Below are 20,897 nucleotides of genomic sequence, written 5' to 3'. Positions count from 1 at the left end.
GTAGCCTTTACAAAAAATAAAATATCCCAGATGATAACTACAGGTGAGGAAGAAGAAGAAGAAGAAGAAGAAGAAGAAGAAGAAGAAGAAGAAGAAGAAGAAGAAGAAGAAGAAGAAGAAGAAGAAGAAGAAGAAGAAGAAGAAGAAACAGCTCATTAGAGTCTGAAAGAAATTCATAGCAAAGGTTCCATTCAGTTATGTTGTATAGGGCCCTGGGTTTTTGGGGTCTTAATAAGAAACAGCTCATCTTGATCTAGCGCTCTTCCTTATGGTTCCCTGTCCTCAACAGTCATTATGGAAGGCTAATTTTCCATGTTAATAAAATTCAGTGATAATTAAGTTACATCTACGTAAGGCATTTTCTGACTGAGAAATGAATCCTTGCTGTGGGGCAGACATCGCTTTATTATCCTTTAATGCTGCAAACCAGTAAGCAAAAAAAGACCAGCACAGTTTTCTGAGCTGCCTTCAACAGGCCCAGGTTACCAGCATCAGAAGAGTCCTGCACTGGTTTGCCAGCCTCTAGATGAAGCCCGGGGAATGGCAGAGGACAGGAAGGCCTGGAGGATCATTGTCCATGGGATCGCGATGGGTCGGACACGACTTCGCACCTAACAACAAAGATGAAGCCCAGCTGTCACCCGGAATGACAATGACGGCTCGCCCTCCTAGTGGACCAGCTTAGAGTGGTGTGCAACACAGAAACATAACAACAATAATTAGAAGCATACAATAACATAAAATTTAAACTAAATGTCGGAGACCAGATGGATATTATATCGCTTAACTCCTTAAAACTAGATTGCAATCAGAGGAGGATCAAGTGCAGAACCCTCCAGATTCACTTTAAATCTCACTCTGCGAACTAATCCAAGGGAGATGGTTAAGCTCCAGACATTTCAACAGGGCCAACTCAGAGGTTTTCCAAAGCCAGCTTTTCTCCTGCCTCGGCTTTCTCAGGCTGAGCACAACCTTCCCACGATTGTGGACTAGGCAAGGAGCTCATATGCCGCCTGGTTCAAGCCCCCCGGAGAGCTTGGCACCAGTGTCATTTGTGTAGTGTGCGAGAGTCCCACCTCTCCCCTTCTGGAACACAATTCCTGTTCCTTGCATGGACTGCGGATTGGCAGCATCTGGAGAGAATGAGGCATGTGTATTTCTAGGACTTCTTAGGATTTCCCACTTTGTTGGTAGGGTTGGCAGGTCCCTGCTGCCCACTGGACGGGGGGGGGGGGAGTAGGATTGCCAGCTCAGGGGCGGAGATTTGGGGGTGGAGCCTAGAGAAGGGGGATTTGGGAAGGGGGGCTGGAGCAGGATACAGTGCCAGTGAGTCCCCCCTCCAAAGCAGCCATTTTCCCCAGGAGAACCGATCTTGGCGGATAAGCTGTAATTTTGGGAGGCTTCTTTTGGAACTCATCCTTTCAGGGAAGGACCACCGCCATGCTTTCCTCCGCTCTGTCCAGATGCGCCCCCTCATTTCCAAAGTGTGACGCGGTAATTGCTAGCCTGATGCAGCCTGAAAGCGAGATTTTAATGTGTCCCCTGTCAGTTTAGTGAGACCCCATTTATTCCCTCTGGCAGAGAAAAATGCAGTCCATCCCGAACCATTGACGGGGCAGCTGACAGGAGAGGAGAGGGCGAGAGAGTGCAAAACAGACGGTTCTGTCTTCCCTGCAATTTCCTTTGCCAGTGTCCCCACCCCCACCCCCACCCCCTTTTCTTTTTAATTGCTGCTCTTGGCCTGACAGACTCCATCACTCACAGCCCTGAAGACAGGCAAGGCGTTTATTTTCGCGGTAAACAGAAATGCTCCCTTTGGGAAGCGTGCTTGGGCCTGGGGTGGCCACCTCTGGGCTAGGCCATGCCTGGAGAGGGCTTGGGGTCCTCAGGGGGGCCTATTCCATCAAGGCAGTTGTCAAAGCACCCTTTTTCTCCAGGGGGATGGACCTCCGTCCACCAGAGCGTTGGTCCGGATAGGCCGCTGGCCTGACCCAGCGGGGCGTCTCTTATGTTCTGATGTCGATCACAGCTATGCTCTGCCCCCCCCCCCCCCACAACTGGGCCACTTGCGAATTCTTGTCCGGTGCTCCTTTCCACGCCGCCTGGCTCAAAAGCTGCATCCCCACCATAACCTTCCCAATCTCCTTTCCTGTTCTCTCCAGGGGAACCAAGGAGGGATTTTGAGTCGTCAGGGGCATGGAAATGGCCGGAGATGGGTTGGTCCCATCCAGAAATGGCTGTCAGAGGTGAGAGTTTGTCAGGATTTGCACCTGTCCCACAAGAGAACTGGTGAAGCCCATGAAGCAGGGGTAGTCAAACTGCGACCCTCCAGATGTCCATGGACTACAATACAAACTTTATCACCTGGCCACTGATATGGGGCCTGTCTCCTTGCTAGGATTCATTGAGAAGTCAGCACAGAATCAGAGACGGAACCAATTCTTATGCTACCAGTCTGCGCAGAAACATTTTTTAATTTGTCTTTAAACCCACCATAGAAAGCCCAGATGTCAGCGTCAGAGACAGCACTAAAATTTTAATTGCTTTTTCCTTTGCAAATTATATACAAACAGCGTACTACAGCGCCTAATTACCTCATTAAAGCTTCAAGGCAACGTCCTTTTTAAGAGACTGGGTGACCTTTCTTGTAAAATTGCCTGGAAGCTGCATATTATCATAATGTATATTTATTGCAGTTTTCAGACCCACTAAAAGACCATTCTCCTGCCAGCTCAGTTATCCTGCAGCCAATAGATCAATGCTTGCATTGACTAATCATTGACCAGTTGATAGCTGATCAGTGGTTGGCTACACGCTCAGCGCTGCAAAAATTTTGGGGGAGGCGTTGTTTGTTGCTACTCAACTGAACCAGTTGGCTGATGCAGTTATGACATTTTTCCGGTTTATAAATGGCCCGTCCCAATCTGCACCGTGGTACAGCAGGAGGAGAGGCCCCTGGACATGGGGTTGGGGATCAGGCTTTGTTGATATTCATCAAAGGAGAGAATTCCTAAAAGGATGGAAGAATCTCTATGTTGGGCCCAGAGCCCCTGTTTCATCTAGTTGAGTCCTCTGTGTGCTAGACCAGGGGTAGTCAACCTGTGGTCCTCCATATGTCCATGGACTACAAATCCCATGAGCCCCTGCCAGCATTTGCTGGCAGGGGCTCATGGGAATTGTAGTCCATGGACATATGGAGGACCACAGGTTGACTACCCCTGTGCTAGACCACAGAGGAGAAGTTTTAATCCCTTCCCCATCTTGGCCCCACTATGGAAAAGGGACTAGGGGGGGAGGATAATCAATTCAGTCCCAGATCATGGTTTAAGAAAGGGGAGAGGAACTGATTTCAAGCATTGCCAGGGATGCTCTTGATATATTATGAAGACCAATCAGGTTCCAGATCAGTTTTCATTAGAATTGGATCCGATGCCTGGTAATTTTTTTTTCTCTTGGTGGGGAGAGCGACAGATTTTCCTGAGCAGACATTTTCTTCACCAAAAGGTATCAAAACAACAGGGATGCTTCCCCATTTGCTTCTAGAGATTCCCCAAATTTCAAGTGAGTCAGACAATGGGGTCCAATTTTATTGCTTTTGGGATAACAGCCTGGCCAGGTGCTGATAACAGGTTGCAGCAACCTGCTCAGATCTTTCAAACAAGTAAAGCCAAGGAAGGTGACGAGATTTGTTGTTTCCAGTTCAAGAGTTCAGAAATCAGTCAAGCAAAACAGTCCGGTCCAAGAAGCCACGGCCTGCAGGCAAGGCGATGTCAGCCTCAAGAGGCTTATAGTTAAAGGCCAGCTGCTTAGATTTAATCCTGCAACGACTCATCGTCACTTTCAGCATGTAGTTGGCATCTAGCCATCAAGTGAGCGCTTCTCCTTTTAGCCTTCAGCTCTGCTCTAAGCCTCTGTCTCCGCCTCTCTCTTGGTGCAGGTGATCCTGGAAGGATGAACACAGACCGTGTCTGTTGGATCAAGCTCTGGGCTGCGAGTCTTGACCTGTTTGCACCTCCTCCTCCTCCTCCTGTTTACCAGCTTCTGCTGCCCAGGGGTCTGCTCCAGCAGGGCTCTTCTTATTTATGTGCTCCCCATCTTCCCTCCTGCCTGTTAAGGTTATTTCTCTAGGAAGACGCGTGAGGCATAAGTGCCGATGTTTGCTCTAAGAGAGGCTTCCCATACGCTCTCTCTCTGGCACGTGCATTTCCCTCCCTGGAGGGAGCCAAGGTAAAGTTCAGGAGAAACCCTTTGCTTGATATGTACGCACACGCACACACACACTCCGCTTGCCCACTGCCCTGATGTTCGGCAGCTCTTAGTCAGAAGAAATTCTTATCCTTGCAATTGTTCAATAACAGCATTTAAAGGTCAGGAATGAGACCCACCTCTCTTTGCCAGTTGTGCCATGGAGCCACTTCCTTGTCCCCTGGCTCCCACGAAAGACAGAGGTAGGATTGCGTCCCCATGAGAGAGGGCTCCCCACAAGTGACTTCCAGGCACCCTCGAGAAAATGGCTGTTTTGGAGAGCAGACCCCGGGGCACTGAACCTTCCTACGCAGGCATGGCTGAGGGCCCACTGGGTCAACGGGACCAGATGGTCCATGAGCCCGGCCAATGCCCCTTTGCCCTCCATGGCCTCATGTCTTCTGTTTCTAAATCCCTGCCACTCGACTGTGCGGTGCCTCTTCCAATGGGCATGAACCCGGCTCTTGCACGGTGCCCTCCCTGCCGCCAACACCTTCCCGAGGGGAAAGGAGCCGAGTCGTTTGGTGCAACGGCTAAACTGGTGATGCGGGAAAACAGCTACCTGGGCACTTCCTTGGATCAGCCGGTGCTGCCAGCAGGCCGTGGGTGTCGCTCTCCGCCGTGGAATCCTGGGAGCTGCAGTCTAGTAAGAACAAGACAGGACTTTAGTTGCAAGGTTGCCAGCTCCTGGATGGGAAATACCTGGAGATTTGGGGAGTGGAGCTGGAGGAGGAGGAGGTTTGGGAAGATGGGGGACTTCAGTGGGGCAGAGTGACAGAGTGCAAAGTTTCTGGGGGGGGGGGACACTGATGTCTGTCAGCTGATTTCCAGCCACAGCTTATACAAAAGAACAGGTTATACAAAAGAACAAAACCCACAGTGTAAAGGCCACGCAACAAGAGCTGGTTCAAGAGGAAGAAGAGTTTTATCAAATGCTTTGAAAGCGTGAACGGACTTTGTAGGGCAGAGCTATTCAGAAGCTGCAGGAGTAGGAATGCCCCCCGGCAATCCCAAATCCAAACAGGGAACTGGCCCTGGTGCTGTTTAACTCGTTCATAAATGATCTGGGACTGGCCTTGAACAGGGTGGGAGCAAAGCCTGGGGAGGACCCCAAATTATTCAGGATGGGGAAGACCAAGGCTGCCCATGAAGAGCTCCAGGAGGATCTCCACAAATTTGCTGGGAGGGCAGAAAAGTGGCAAAGTCAGTTCAATCTTGGTAAGCGTAAAGTGATGCAGACGGGATTTTTAAAAAAGAAAAGGCTTTCAGAATATCTTAATTGGGTCTGATCTTGCTGAGATGGTGAGGGGCAGAGACCTTGGGCATAGCTCAGGGCACAGGGCATAGCTCAGGGATTGCACCAACCCAATTTGCGGTAGCAGTGAGGAGGGGAGGCAAACCCTTTGCTGTGGATCATTAGGAAAAGGACTGAAAATGATGCTTTTTTAAAAAAGAGTTATTGGAGAGAACAGGCTTTCTTCCTTCCCAAAGAATGAACATTTCATTTGCCTGGGTTTGTTGTGAAGCTGACATTTCAGTCTCAAGAACTCCTAGAAATATTCTGATTAAGAAGCCACAAAGTCCTGGCCTTTGCATTCAGGAGAATGCTTTGTTGGGGGAGGAGGTGACAGTAAGGCAGAGTCTCTTTCCCTCCCTTTGGTCTCTCCGTTCATTGGGAGTGGGGACTTAATTGGCCAAATTCTCAAACAGATGTGCCCAATTGTTGAGCAGGATGAGCAACCGGGCTGCCATGCCCAGAGGGACATCCAACAGGTGCTCCCAGAAATGAGTCGAGTTGTTTACGACCACAGATGGAGCACCTGTCTGGGGGAACCTGCCACGGATCAGCCAGCCAGAGGATCATAGAGCTGCTTTTTCCTGCCCCATCCATAGCAACCAAAGGCGTCATGCTGTGCTAGGCGGCTGGTCAGGAGCCACCCACCTGGATGGCCCAGGCTAGATCGGCCACACCAGATCTCAGAAGCTAAGCAGGATGGATCCTGGCCGGAACTTGGACGGGAGAGACCACCAAAAAGCCCAGGGTCACTATGCAGAAGCAGCCAGCGGCCGACCAGCTCTGGCCTTGAAAACTGTACAAGGTTGGCAGAAGCTGGCTGCAGCATGGCAGCATTTTCCAGCATCACCACCAAGCCAATAAGAGGTCGCAATAAAATTCCTCTGCCTGGCCTGCTGCTCTTGCTAAACCTCCAAGGGAGCTGGCATCTGGCTTTGGATTCACTCCAACAAAAATATGTCTAATCATGCCATTTTTTTTAAAAAAAGAAAGAAATGTTGACATTGCCTGATGGGCATCACAGCCCAGCCCATCGTGTCCCAAGCAGAGGCAGCCTCATTGCCGGAAGACCAAGCTTTATGTAAGGCCGGCATAACGGAAAACATTGAAAGGCAAACAGGCCGGTTAGGATGCAGGCAGCCCAGCTGCCTCTTCCCCTGAGTCCCATGCATCATGTCCAGTGGTATTTATGGAGCTTGCCTGCAAAGGGAAATTACCCTATAAAGTGACTCCTGCAATAAGAAATTTCACTTATCGTCCCTCCTTCCCTGAGCATTTATAATTCAGGGGAAGGGCCCTTTCCCTGGCAAGCTTTGGCATCCGACAGAGAGCTCTTGGCAAGACGCAAGATGCTTTAACCCTTCTCATCCCGGTTGAGCCAGTCCTTGTGGGCCCGACCCCCTGTCTGGGCAGAGTGCCCATGAATCCCACCACCGTTCTGGAACCTGATCCTGCAACAGTTTTGCTCCCGGCTTCTTCTGGCTGCATCTGGCAATATTAAAGCCCATCCGTCTTCCCTGCTCAACGGTGACACTCGATGGCTTTTGTCCTCCGACGGCAAAGGCAGGCGGTTCTTCCCTGGAATGCACCAAAAGGGATTTGAGAGCTTTTGCCGCAGTTCTCTGAGAGTTTCCTTTGGAGGCGGTTTCCCCCTCATCTACAACCCATCAAGCATCGTGCTCCAACTAGAAATGGTCAGCACCTCCCTGTTTTTTAAAAACTCCGAGGAAGTCCGTGTGGCGATGGAAGACAGGGGTGGGGGAAGCGGCACGCTGTGGAAGGTTCCAGGGATGCTCCAGAGAAGGTTCATGAACAGACAGAAATTTGCTGCCTGCCCCTCGATTTACTCGAAATGAGGCCAACAAGGAATCGCATCCTGTTTAGAATGGTAATGTGAATATCTTCTTCGCATCACAGGTCCAACGGCGACAAAGGGCTCAGAAATCACATTGGCACAACACACAGAGCTCTACTCTACCCCAGGCACCGCCGGCGGATTTGGGAGAGGAGGCAACATAACTCTTTTAAACTAATACCTACGAGAGGCTCGGAGAACGTACTTGAAGCACTCTGAATCGCTGGAAGTGCTGTCCGAGTCCTAAGTGGAGCCACTATTCAGGGACCATTAAAACGTTTGCTCCTCTGAAACCTTTCCTTTGAAGGTTGAAGTTCTTCCGCTGGGGGGGGGGGGAGGTAGCTACACAATAAAGAAGAGCACTTTCGATTAACCCAGAATTCTGGCCCCTCATTTTATTTCCATTTAGTTGTTTAGAAAAAATATAGCCTATCTTTTAGTTCATGGAATGTCTGCTCCAGGTAACAAATAAAAAGCAAGTGGCACCCATAAACGACACCAGCAACACGAATCGATCCACGGAACAGCAGTAAACACAGCAGGGCAAGGTAAGTGCTGATCAGGATCTGTCCCTGCAGCTGGCTTTCCCTTCCTCGGTCAGGCCCCACCTGGAGTCCTGTGTGCAGTTCTGGAGGCCTCCCTTTTAAAGGACGTGGACAAAATGGAGAGGGGGCAGAGGAGAGCAAGGAGGAGGATCCGGGGCCTGGGGAGGAAAGGCAGAGGGACTTGGGCCTGTTCAGTCCGGAGAAGAGGAGGCTGAAAGGAGACAGGATGGCTCTCTTGAAGGATTCTATCCCCTCCCTCAACCCTGCTTCCCTCCACTACCCTCCCTCCTTCAAATCTCCAAGAATCTCCAGATCCAGAGTTGGCAACCTGCAAGCCACTGAAAAGCCCACACAAGAAGACAGCAAGGAGAAGCTCACAGGAGGCCCAACGGAGAGGGCAGCGATGCTGGCAGGGCATGATGGGCGCATATTATTCTGTCCATCAGTTTAAAAGTCTTGACCTGGATCACCCTGGGCAAGCTGGAGATGGGCCGTCCCTGGCTACTCTTTGGACAGGAGAACTCCAAGGATTTGGGGGGTGGCTCCTGCAAGGAACAAGACCCATCCCCTCCAAAGGTCCCTTGCCTGCCTGCCTGCCAGAGAATCCTCAGTTCTCCTGGCTACAATAAATAAATAAATAAACAAAAGGGGAAAAAACACAAGATTTCCTGGTGTCGGGACTTAATAGCAAGTGCCATCCAGCAGCCAAAGGGGAAATGCCTCTGCCGGGCATTGGAGGGAGAGGAAAGAGGAGAGGATGTTCAGACCTCTTAATCCTCTGACAACATTTCAGCGGATTATTAACAGCGGTGGGCAGCTTGCAAGAGGACCTGCACTTGGGACGTGGCCTGCTGGGCTTCTGCTTCCTGCTGACGATGTCACCCGAACTGGGGGCTCCGCCGATCTGTCTGGGGAGTGGGCCAGAGGGGCTGGCCCAGCCAGTCGGTCAACTGTCCCTCTCTGTGCCTCTACAAAGCCTTGTGGGCATTATGGGTTTGTACATTAATGATCCAGCTGGGACTGTGGCAAGGAGAACGCGGTTTGTTCTGTCTCAGCCAGCATGACATTGCATTCGATTCCAGGCCACAAGGAGAAGGAGGGAGGGAGAGGGAGGGCTCAGGATGCTGGTGATTTTTTAAGCCTCTGGAAAAGAGACAGCTTCTGGCTAATACATCCACGCAGCAGAGGGCTTCCCACAGCAGTGACTTATTTCCCTCCCATTTGTTCTGCTTTCTATTGCAGCATTCAAGTCTGTAGCAATTAAGGAGAAAAATAGACTCCCGTCCCAGCTAAATTCCAGCAGTGACCCACAACAATTCTGTGCTGTCTTTTGCCAGCAGGCAAAGACTTCCTTGTCTAGTTTGGCTTCCTCCCAATAATTCCTCCTTGTTTTGTATGTATTTAGATGTATTTTAACTCTGTGTTTAAACCCTTTAAAATGTTTCAATGATGCATGTTTGGGACTCGGGTTAGGGTGACCATCTCCAGGTGGAAATTTCCCTTGTGGAAATTGTTTGTCACACTTTAAGGCATAATTTGCACAGGTATTTCTTTTGGAGTTTGAATATCTCTGTGCCCCCCTCTTTTCTTATTATTCGAAATGCCCTACAGGCCACCCTTCAGTCCAAAGCATCACTCTTCTCCAGGAGAACTCAGCTCTGTCTTGTTAATCCTCAGGGATCCCCAGCCACCACCTGGGAGCTGGCTCCCTTAAGGAGTAGGGGTGTGTGGGTGTGGGTGTGATTTTCATAGTTTTAAATAGTAACTTGATCAGATGTGTTTTAAATTGTTAGCCGGCTTGGTGGCCCTTGTGAGAAGGAATATAAATTCTGCAAATAAATAAATAAATGGGAAAGGGGACCAGTGGTTCAGCATCTTCCTGGCACACACAGAGTCACCAGCAGTGCTGCAGGATTTGGCCGAGGGTTTAACCACAGAATTTAGGCTGAATGCCAGAGTGGCACTGGCAATGTGATGATCTGGTCATGCCATGTCTATCATCAGCCCTCCCCACACACACACAGAGAGGGCAATTGGAGGCCAGGAGGTATCCACCAAACCGGGAGACTCAGCAACCCAAAGGCCTGCGTATCAGAAGCTATTTGTTTTTCATGACTTTGCAACCAAGTTGAAACTCCTGTATGGCAGGGGTAGTCAACCTGTGGTCCTCCAGATGTCCATGGACTACAATTCCCATGAGCCCCTGCCAGCGTTTGCTGGCAGGGGCTCCTGGGAATTGTAGTCCATGGACATCTGGAGGACCACAGGTTGACTACCCCTGCTGTATGGGACAAAGAGAGCGGCTGCCCCACAGCAGACTGTGAAAGACTGCGTCAGGGAGAGCTGGATTTGGGAAGAGTTGATTTTTATGCTCTTAACGAGGCCTAGCCATCCCCGGTCCCACTCATATAGCATTTTCCCTGCTGTTCCTTGCCTTGATAAAATTTAGAAAGACATGGTTGCCTACGGACCCAATTATCTCTGTCAGAGCACATATTCTAGACTCATTTTCTCTCCTTTGTAGTAGATCAAAGGCTTATAGTAAGATCAGGTAACCAGCCTTTCACTTCATAGCGGGGCGTCCTTAGACTTGACTACTGTGCCTCCACATAACAGCAAATGGTTACAATGCCCAAATACCAGCACACAAAGGACCGGGTTTTCCTGGAAAGGAAATGTTTTGCCCCTTGTATTACCTGCATCTTGAAAGTATTTATAAGCTGCCTTCCGTCCTAAGGGTGTTTGGTGGGGGGGGGGGGGGAGTTGTTTCCATGTCACTTCAAGGCTTCAGGCATTTAAGCCATGGGGAATATATAGGGCTGCCACCCTCCAGGTGAGGCCTGGAGATCTCTGAGTATTACAACTGAGAAGCTAATACACCCCTGGAAGAAACATAGCATTATACTCCACTGAGGTCTCTCCCCATAGGCTCAGCCCCTTCCAATGTCTTCAGACATTTCCCAGCCTAGAGATGGTAACCAGAGGACATGGTGAAGACTGTTTGAAGCTAGGTGGGCCTCCATCCTCCTCCTTATCTTCTCCAATTTATTTTATTTATACCATCTCCAGTCTGTGTAGCCAGTGGAGGGAGCTAAGAGGGTCAGAAGGGTTTTTAATGGTGTACTATTATTGAATTTTTAGTGTTTGTACTTGTGGTTTTATTGTTGTGAACCACCCCCAGTCCATTGTGCGGAGGGGCAGTATAGAAATTAAATGACTAATAACAACAGCATGGAGCATGGCTTGGGTCTTCCATAGCAGCCTCTGTGGCCTTGTGTTGTGAATCCAGGCCCAGCCCAAAAGAAGAGGAAACCCCCAAAGGGGCATGAGCCAGCCTTCGCAAAGGGCTGAAAGGGGTGATCCGGTTTACTTGAAACGGGATCTGTAAGGTGAAACCACAATGGAATTCCTCCTCAGCTTCTGCAGACCGTCTCTGTGTCTTCTTTTGCCCCCTGGCTACACAATGCTCCTTTGACTCTCCAGCGCCGTTGCGTCATAGGGGGAAATGGGTCATGATAGCACCGTGGGAGTCCTGCAGATGGATTTTGCTAGGACGGCACAAAACAAGAGTTGGGAAGTGGACAGAAGAATGGCTTTCTTCTCTAAGGAGTGTTGAGAGCTCATTTCGGGGCCCTTGAAGGGACCTGGCAACCGAGAAGGAAGAGATGAGCCGAAATTGATTCAAATCCAAACCTCCCCTTGGCCCAGTCCAGTTGCTGCAGTCTTTGCAAACCCCAGAGGGACAAAGCCACTCCGAGTACAAAACCCCCTTTATCTCCTTCGTCTTCTTCGTCTTCAGTTGTCTCTTCAAACTAGGCCGGGTGTTAAGAAGAGGAGCAGGAAGTGGCACCAACCTTATTAGCTGCTCTCTAGAAAAAGCTAAGCAGGGCAGCAAGCGAGGGCTTGCGGGATACATCAACAAAGGCAGCCACAGACTGGCCCAGAAGCCCAGGCAGACTTCCCCGAAATGCAGACGGCTCATTTAATTGGCTTCAACCTCAATCGCTGCAATCAGGAGGCTGTTAAAGGGGGGACGGAACACATCTTCCAAAAACCAAGCGAGAATATTTTAGATTGCAGGAGAAAAAAGGCTTTGCTTTCATGCAGCTCTTTTGGCTGGAGGAGCAGAAAGGCAAAAGACAAATGTGCACAATCACTCTGAGCACAATGCAGCAGGCAGGCAGATGGCCTCCCCCCCCCCAGCTCCACTGGGACACACGGGACACTCTGCCTTCCAGTCCTTTGGGTGGGGCTGGCATAAGGTGCCAATTCCTGCCAGAATCTATAGCCTCTGAATGGTTCCTCCTTTCCCCCTGCAGGGCGGTTCTGTTGCCATCTCATTTTGCTCTCCAATTGCTCACGAAAGAGGTCCGATGCTTCAGGGACACAGTGCCGGCATCCTGACCCAGCTTTTGATTTTTAGCAAGCAGCTTTGGACACGCGGCTGAGCCCCCCCCCCCCCCCCGAGCCGTATTTCTGTCCCTGCTGACGTCCTCTCACAAAGGAAACCTCTAATCCAGCTTGGGCTGATGAATTGGAAAGGGATGAGCGTGGAAGGGCTTAAAAGAATAGTCTGGCTCTTGGAAGAGCCCCAAGAAACGTGTATCAGCCTCAGAAATCGTGACAGGACCTTGACAATATCCTTGGGATCACAGCCATGGGGCTGGCACTCTTCAAAGCCGGTCAATGCAAGGACGTCAATGGCTGTAAGAATGGCTGCCTTTCGATGGCTGCCTCCACCCCCCACCCCCCCACCCCCCCGCCCCCCACCCCGGGCCACTCCGATCACAGCTGGGCAGCTGGGCAGCTGGGCTGGAGGGTCAGACAACTCGAGGGCTAGTCGGAGGGCAGTTTAAATCTGACTCGCTTTCCCCACAGCCACACGGCAGGGGTGGAGAGAATCACTGGGGAGGCCCCATGCCTCAGTGTGAAAGTATCTGATTGGCACACGGAAGGCCCCAAGTTCAATCCCCCAGCACCTCCGGTTAAAAGGCGAGAGAGTCACTGTCAGCCTGAGTAGACAATGCTGGCCCCTGATGGACCAATGGTCTGATTTGGGATAAGGGCGGAAGCTTCATATGTGTGTCCATCTGTCAGCTGGAGCAGTAGCTCAGTACTAGAGCCTCTGCTTGGCATACAGATGGTCCCAGGTTCAATCCCCGGCATCTCCAGTTAAAAGGACCAGGCAGGAGGGGATGGGGAAGACCTTGGCCTGAGACCCTGGCTCAGGGGCAGAGCCTCTGCTTGGCATACAGATGGTCCCAGGTTCAATCCCCGGCATCTCCAGTTAAAAGGACCAGGCAGAGAAGAATGGGAAGGACCCCAGAATGCTGCTGCCAGTCCGAGCAGGCAACACTGGCCTTGGTGGACCAAGGGCTTGATTCGGTAAAGGGTAGCTTCACGAGCGTCATTTTAGAACTCAGGGGAACCGATTCAGCTCAAAGCTGTGCACAGGAAGAGAGGGGGGGGAGAAGAAAATCCTGCCTCTCTCACCTAGCTTTTTTCCTGAGCTGAAACAGTCCAAGGAAGGAGTTTCCTACTCTGTTTTGGAGCTGCACATGCAGCACTCCTAATGTTTACACATTACCCCTTTGCCCCCCCCCTTTCCCCCTGAGCCCCAAGTTGCATCGGCTCCAAGAACTCCCACGGCCACGAGTGAAACTGTGCCTGTTTCACTCTTCCGACAGGATTTGCATGGAGAGAACATCTCACTGTGGCTCTTCCCCCCTTGGCAGCTATGTTTGCATAAGCGTTTTAATTAATATGCTCCCCCCAGAGCGGATGCAGCAATATTAATGGCCCCTTGCTAATCGCAGTGAGAAGGACGTCCTCCCTGGAAGCAGAACCTGGGTGGCCAATGTTTGGAGACATCGGAACAGAGGGAGAAAGAAGCAAAATTCTTTTCATAAAAGCTGGAGTCTGCCTAATTATTGCTAATCATTGTTGCTTCACACAGGCCTCTGACCTGCTTGTTAGCAGGACGTTTCAGAGGCGGAAGAACTGGAGTAAACACATAAACAGTAACACAGCATTTGGGAACACGATTAGCCTTGAGGTCTAGTTGCAGATACGGAAAGAGCAAATCATTTATTACAGTTAAATGCAACTTGTTCAATGCCTACGGACGGTGGGGTAGCACAGGGACTGTGAAGAACTGACCAACTCTAAACTGGGAAACAGGGTGTGCAACTAAAAAAAATTCAGAACCTTTTATTGGGTCAAAGCTTTTGGCTAGGGTTATTCACTAGCAAGGTGTAGTGGTTAGGAGTGGCAGCCAGGCTGGATTCTGGAGATTTTTGGTGGAGGGATCATTTGGGCATGAAATTGGGGTCACTGTGGGTGGGCAGCTAGTTCTGAGTTCCTGCATTGTGCAGTGGGTTGGACTAGATGACGCCAGAGGTCATAGAATCATAGAATCATAGAATCATAGAGTTGGAAGGGGCCATACAGGCCATCTAGTCCAACCCCCTGCTCAATGCAGGATTAGCCCTAAGCATCCTAAAGCATCCAAGAAAAGTGTGTATCCAACCTTTGCTTGAAGACTTCCAGTGAGGGGGCGCTCACCACCTCCTTAGGCAGCCTATTCCACTGCTGAACTACTCTGACTGTGAAAAACTTTTTCCTGATATCTAGCCTATATCGTTGTACTTGAAGTTTAAACCCATTACTGCGCGTCCTTTCCTCTGCAGCCAGCAGAAACAGCATCCTGCCCTCCTCCAAGTGACAACCTTTCAAATACTTAAAGAGGGCTATCATGTCCCCTCTCAACCTCCTTTTCTCCAGGCTGAACATTCCCAAGTCCCTCAACCTATCTTCATAGGGCTTGGTCCCTTGGCCCCAGATCATCTTCGTCGCTCTCCTCTGTACCCTTTCAATTTTATCTACGTCCTTCTTGAAGTGAGGCCTCCAGAACTGCACACAGTACTCCAGGTGTGGTCTGACCAGTGCCGTATACAATGGGACTATGACATCTTGTGATTTTGATGTGATGCTTCTGTTGATACAGCCCAAAATGGCATTTGCCTTTTTTACTGCTGCATCACACTGCCTGCTCATGTTTAGTTTACAATCCACAAGTACCCCAAGGTCTCGTTCACACACAGTGCTACCTAGAAGCGTATCCCCCATCCAGTAGGCATGCTTTTCATTTTTCTGACCCAGATGCAGAACTTTACACTTATCTTTATTAAATTGCATCTTGTTCTCATTTGCCCATTTTTCCATTGTGTCCCTTCCAACTCTATGATTCTATGATACTTTTAGTCTAGCAAACTATGTTTGATTCCCCGCTCCCCCACATGCAGCCAGCTGGGTGACCTTGGGCTCGCCACAGCACTGATAGAGCTCTTCTGACCGAGCAGGAATATCCGGGCTCTCTCAGCCTCACCGACCCCACAGGGTGTCTGTTGTGGGGAAAGGGAAGGGAAGGCAATTGGAAGCCACTTTGAGACTCCTCCTAATAGAGAAAAGCAGTATATAAAACCAACTCTTCTTCCTTCACAAACAGTTTTGACTGCATTGGAAAATTCAGTGAGGACATGAACGCATCCTTCAAAGCATCCATTTCCCCTGGGGAATCAGCCGCAGCTCTACCCCCTGGGAAATGTCCCGGTGCGTCCAGTGGCCAGTCTGCCCCAGGGCAGGATCCACTTCTGTCACAAGTAATCATTGTTATTGGCTCTCCCAGGATTGCAAGTTCGCCTCGCCAACCAGCAGAGCCCTGAAGCCCAAGCTCTACCTGGGGCCAGAGAGGAAGGAGGGAGTCATTTCAAATGAAACCCGCGATGGAGAACACAAAGGGGGGTTTTGCAGGCCTGAGTGGGGAGCTGCCATTCTGGGGAACTCGCCACTTGAAGGAGATTCTGCACAGCTGCCTGTCCAACTTGGCTGCTGATAAGAAAAGGGAGAATGCAAAAAGACCCACATTTCCAATCCTCTCTTATTAGCCAACTTTAATCATAGCACCCTCTGTCTGCCCTAATAAAGTGCCAAACAAAGTGTCACCCCCCCCCCCAAATAACCCACACACACCCCGCCGCTCAGATGCGACGCTTGTTCTATCGCTTTGACACTATGGTGGGTTTCCCCCCCCCCCACTGTTAAAATAAGCCACATTTTTCTCCCCAGAGAAGCAAAGTGAGGAGCAGGGAGGAGAACAGCAGGTGGAGCTTCTGGCGCAGGAGGAGGGAAGGCAAAGAGGAGCTCGCTGGGCAGATGCTGAGGTGGGCGGGGCCTTGCAGGTACTGCCGGCTGAAGGGGACAGATTTGGGCTTCCTTCGCCCACAGTCACTTTGCGAGGGTCCGTTTATCAAATGAGACTCAGTTAAGAAGGTGCAGATGACTCCGAATCCTGGCCTGGACCAGGGGAGGCTGGCCCAAAGAACCTTCGGCAGAGGGAGTGGCATAAAGAAACCTTGTTCCTTGCTGTGCCTTCGTGGCTTCTTTGGTTCCAAGATCCTGCTTTGGGCAGGCAGCTGCTTTCTCCACTCCTTGTTGCAGAGACATGTAGTCAACACGGGGGGGGGGGGGGAGCAAAGAGGCACCTTTCCCCTCTGCTCCGGATTTATTTCTTGCAAGAGATCAGCCAAGGGAGCCCACTGATCCATCGCCCTCCGTGATCGGATCAAGGCTGCGGCAGAGATCATAGCGGTTGAGGGTGGATTTTGCTCTCTCCGGCTGAGATACGGAGCGGATGAGCAGCTTGGATCTTTTCAGGCCTATCCTGGCACTATTGGCAGGCTTATTTCAAAGGGCTGGCTTCAGCCATCAGTCCTCTAAAGTTAAACCTTTTGGGACTGGCATAGCTAAACAACCGTTGTCTCTGGCACCAAGTCACCCTTTTGCTTGGCCAGCTGGAGGGGTTATTTGATTGATGGACTTTTGTTGATGGATGATTTACTTTCTGTCCCTCCTTTCTCTCAGGTGGGGACCCAAAGCAGCTGACACTTTTCCTCCTTGTTTCATCCTCACAACAACCCTAAGAGGTAGGTCAGACAGAGAGTGTGTGATTGGCTCAAGGTCACCCAGCAAGCTGAGTGGAGATTCAAGCCGGAGAGTCCCAGAGACGTTTTCTATAGCCAGCCCCATATTTTAGACTTTAAGAGAGCTGCTTTGAGTCAGTTCCATGGCCAGAGATGCTAAAAGACAGGAGAGGGGTCCCCCATCCAACACCTCCCTCCCTGAGCCACGCTGGCTCTCGCTGGGCCCGTTTTGCTCCTGCCGCCTGCCGAAGGAATTCTTCCGCAGCCTGCAGCTGGATCATGCAAAGGGCCCGTGGCTGAAAACTGCCAACAGCCGCTCATTTTCTCACTCGCAAGAGGACGACCTTGACGGGTCACTTCTATCAATCCGCGGCACGGCTGACATTTCTAGTCCAGGGATTCAATATGAAGTTACAAAACCGGAACATGCAGATATTATTTCTTGTCTGCTAAATACTGAATGCTGATGCGAACTTCAGACAGATGGAGCTGAGCCCAGCTTCTAGCAGGAACATAATTGGCTTAAAGAAGGAAAGGTCACCAGCATTTTTTGGGGGGGGACCCCCCCCTCCGAAGCTCTCAACAACCATGGTCCAGATTCAGTGCAGTACACCTTTGGCTGTTCTCAGCACCCTCCCAGCTGGCCATCAGACACCTGCAGAGGAAGTTCTTGGCCCCTCCAAGGCATTGAGACAGGGTTGCCAATCTCCAGGTGCAGGCTGGGGACATGCGCCCCCCCCCCCCCCCAGAATGACAATTGATCTTCAAACTACATAAATTTATTTTAAAACAAGTATTCCACTTGTCCTGGAGAAAAAGGCTGCTTTGGGGGGAGGACTGCAAGGCATTATACCCTCCTGAGGTCCCTCCCCTCCATAAGTCCCACCTTGTGCAAACTGGAAGTTGGAATGCTGCTGATGGTGGTCCCAACCTCCAGGTGGTAGCTGGAGATCTCCTGGGGTTACAAGTGATCTTCAGGTGAACAGAGATCTGTTTGCCTAAAGGAAATGGCTGCTCTGGAGGGGGGGGACTCTATGGCATTATACCCCCCTGAAGTCCATCTGCTCCTCCAACCCCACATTTCCAGGTAGGAGATGATGGGCAAGGACTCCATAGGTATTCCTACCACATTAAAGAAAAGCATTACTTTTTATTCTAGGGATAGTATTAATCTTACTAACAGTAGTAGTAGGTACCTCATATTGCATCTATCACAACTGAAACGGGGGCCCCATCAAGCGGGGGGGGGGTGTTTCCCAGGGCCTTCCTCTGCAGAGTCTTCCCTCACTGACTCTCCTCTGAGTATTGGCCCTGCTTAGCTTCCAAGATCGGATGAGTTTGGGCTGCCCCGTACCACCTTCCCTGCAATAGTAGAACCAAGATACAAACGGAAGAAGGAATGAGATGCACGCAGTGATTCCCCTCTTCATGGGTCGGACCATGCAAGCCCTGGAGGTCCATGAGAGCCAGCATGGAGCGGCTTCTTGTGTGCGTGAAACACGGACAACCTGCACGGCTTTCAAGAGCGGCTGAGATGGGGCTAGCCTGAGCCACCGAGGTCAGGCCCTTTTTTTGTGGGTTGGTTTGACGAGGCATCCGTGTTTCCGGCTAAGCTGTCCTGCCTTCAAGCCACTTCCCTGCTACAGTCAAAGAACGTTACAAAAGTCTCTTATTCAGGTAGGCGTTTTCTTTCTTCTCCTACTGCCCAGCCAATGAACAGCAGCCCTCCCACCCCTCTCTCTCTCTCTCTCTCTCTTTTGCCCTGACCACACAAGACAGAGGCAGGCTAACGGAAGCATCTCGTAGCTGCCTGCCACTGTTCCTGAGCAGTGACAGCCCCACCTTGTCAAATACATAAAAGGACATTAATTGCTTCAGTAACAAAGCTGCGTCAACCGGCAGAGCTCTCGCACGTCCGCTGGGTAAACTCTCTTTTAAAGGTGTAGCTATTAGCTTAAAAAGAACTCAGAGTTGCAAAGTTCCCACTAAAACACACACAGAGGGAGAAAATCAGCCTTCTGTCTCTACTTATTAGACTTAGGGCCTTTTGAGTGACGTTATTCTCCAGTTAGAGTGGACGGGGGTCTGTGAAATATCCTTCCCCTTTCCGGCACCCTCCAACAGTCCGAAAGCTGCTTTGATCAGAGTCTGCTGAAAGAACGGGAGGGTAAGAAACGCTCTCCCTCCAGAGAGCAGGGAAAGCTGGGCTTTGGGCTTTCTGATCTGGCAATGCCTTCTGATCATGTGAATGGAAGGCAGCATGCGACCTGCAAGACTACCATGCTAGCCTTCCTCGGTTTCCCTCAAACACACTCAGGCCCTACAGGACTGGTTTTCTGCCCTGCTCTGTTGAAGATGTTGAAAACATGCATAGTACCTCTGCATCCCCTGTGCCTTCTCTGCAACATCCCTCCTACCTTCTGACCGTTGGAATATGCAAGCTCTATAGCAGTGGTCCTCAACCTTCCTAATGCCACAACCTTTAATACAATTCCTCATGTTGTGGTGACCCCCCCTAACCATAAAACTATGCAAGTGGTCTTTCATGGAGTGCCAGCGGCGGGTCTTCCACACTCCTCCTCCTCCTTCCTAGTGGAAGGAAAGCCAGCCCACCCAGCTGGCCCCCAGGGAGGAAGGGTGAGGCTTGGGGCCCTTCCCTCCCTCCCTCCCTCCCTCCCTCCCTCCCTTCCTTCCTTCCTTCCTTCCTTCCTTCCTTCCTTCTGGACCGTGGAGGGCCAGCAGAAGGGGCTTTTTCAGGGCAGCTGAGGAGTTTCTCCAGCTGAGCAGGCAAATGCTGCTTCCCAAGGAAATTATGAGCGATTCACGGTGAATGAGTAATTAGGTCTCTGGGCTGTAAATGTTACGACGTCAACAACGCAGACGGTGCGTCTGCTGGGTCTCACGCCCTCACAAATCCCCTCCAAAAGCAACACCCAATTTTATTATTAACTTCAGCTTCGATCCTAATTATACCGTGGCTCGCCTGGATTCCTTCCTTATTCATTTCTGCCAGGCTGGTTTTACTTATGGAGCACACTCAGAGCTGAGCTACGCCTAAATTGGACAGACAAAGGTAGTTCCCAGGGGGTTGCCAACCTCCAGTCTGGAGCGCTCCTAAAATCACAACTGACCTCCAGACTACAGAGATTGCTTTCCCTGGAGGAAATGGCTAATTTGGAGAGAAAACTCTATGGGAATATACCATGCTATGGGCCCTCCCATCCCCTGTTCCTGTCTCCAGTTCCACCCTCTACCCAAATCTCCAGGGATTTCATCAATTGCAGTTGGCAAGCCTAGGATGCCGGTAGGAGATCTGGAGATGCAGAAACTTCTGGTTGTCCCTAAGAATGGCCTGAGCACATGGATGGCACACTGTTTGCTTAGAGCTGCTGTGGAGGAAATGAGGCACAGGTGTCCCACAAGGTGTCAAACACACAAATGCATGAAGCTTCCATCTACTCAAGCAGTTCTTTGGTCTGCCAAGGTCCATGGGGTCTACCCCAGACGCCTCCAGCCGTTTTGAGCTGGTGGACATCTTCAGAATTCGATCACGACACAGTGGGCACAACTACAGGAGGGGAGCCGACCCAGAGTTGGCAACCCGAGGGGGGAGAGAGACTGCATGGGGCGGGAATCACTTCATTAAACATTATATAGTTGAAATTGTATAGCCTACCTCATTCCCTTGGGGTGTGCTGCCAACAGGGAGAGAGAGCAATCTGCCATTGAGGACCAGTCAGTTCCAATTGCACTCTGCCAGTGAGGGCTAAGCAGTTTAAATTGCACTCTGCCCACAAGGGCCATTTAGTTCAAATTACATGCAGCCAACTCACCCCCTACTAATTGGCCTTCCCTGGGGATGTGCAGCCAACAGGGAGAAAGAAAAAGCACCTTGCTAACGAGGACCAATCAGTTCAAATTGCAATCTGCCAATTAGGGTCAGTTAGTTCAAATTGGCACTCCCTACCTGATTGGCC

General features: G+C 50.7%; 1 long non-coding RNA gene across 1 annotated transcript; it reads right to left on the bottom strand.

Moving 5' to 3' along the window:
- Window positions 1-3,207: 3,207 nt before the first annotated feature.
- On the bottom strand, window positions 3,208-20,757 carry LOC143821905 (uncharacterized). Its single transcript, XR_013225961.1, has 3 exons — window positions 20,597-20,757; window positions 6,985-7,117; window positions 3,208-4,888 (listed from the first exon to the last, which is right to left on the bottom strand). It is a non-coding gene; the product is annotated as an uncharacterized LOC143821905 (long non-coding RNA).
- Window positions 20,758-20,897: the final 140 nt, after the last annotated feature.

The sequence above is a fragment of the Paroedura picta genome, chromosome 12 (genome assembly GCF_049243985.1).
Source record: "Paroedura picta isolate Pp20150507F chromosome 12, Ppicta_v3.0, whole genome shotgun sequence".
Classification (NCBI taxonomy): domain Eukaryota; kingdom Metazoa; phylum Chordata; class Lepidosauria; order Squamata; family Gekkonidae; genus Paroedura; species Paroedura picta.
The sequence above is the reverse complement of the archived record's forward strand: the minus strand, read 5'-3'. Positions and strand labels throughout refer to the sequence as shown.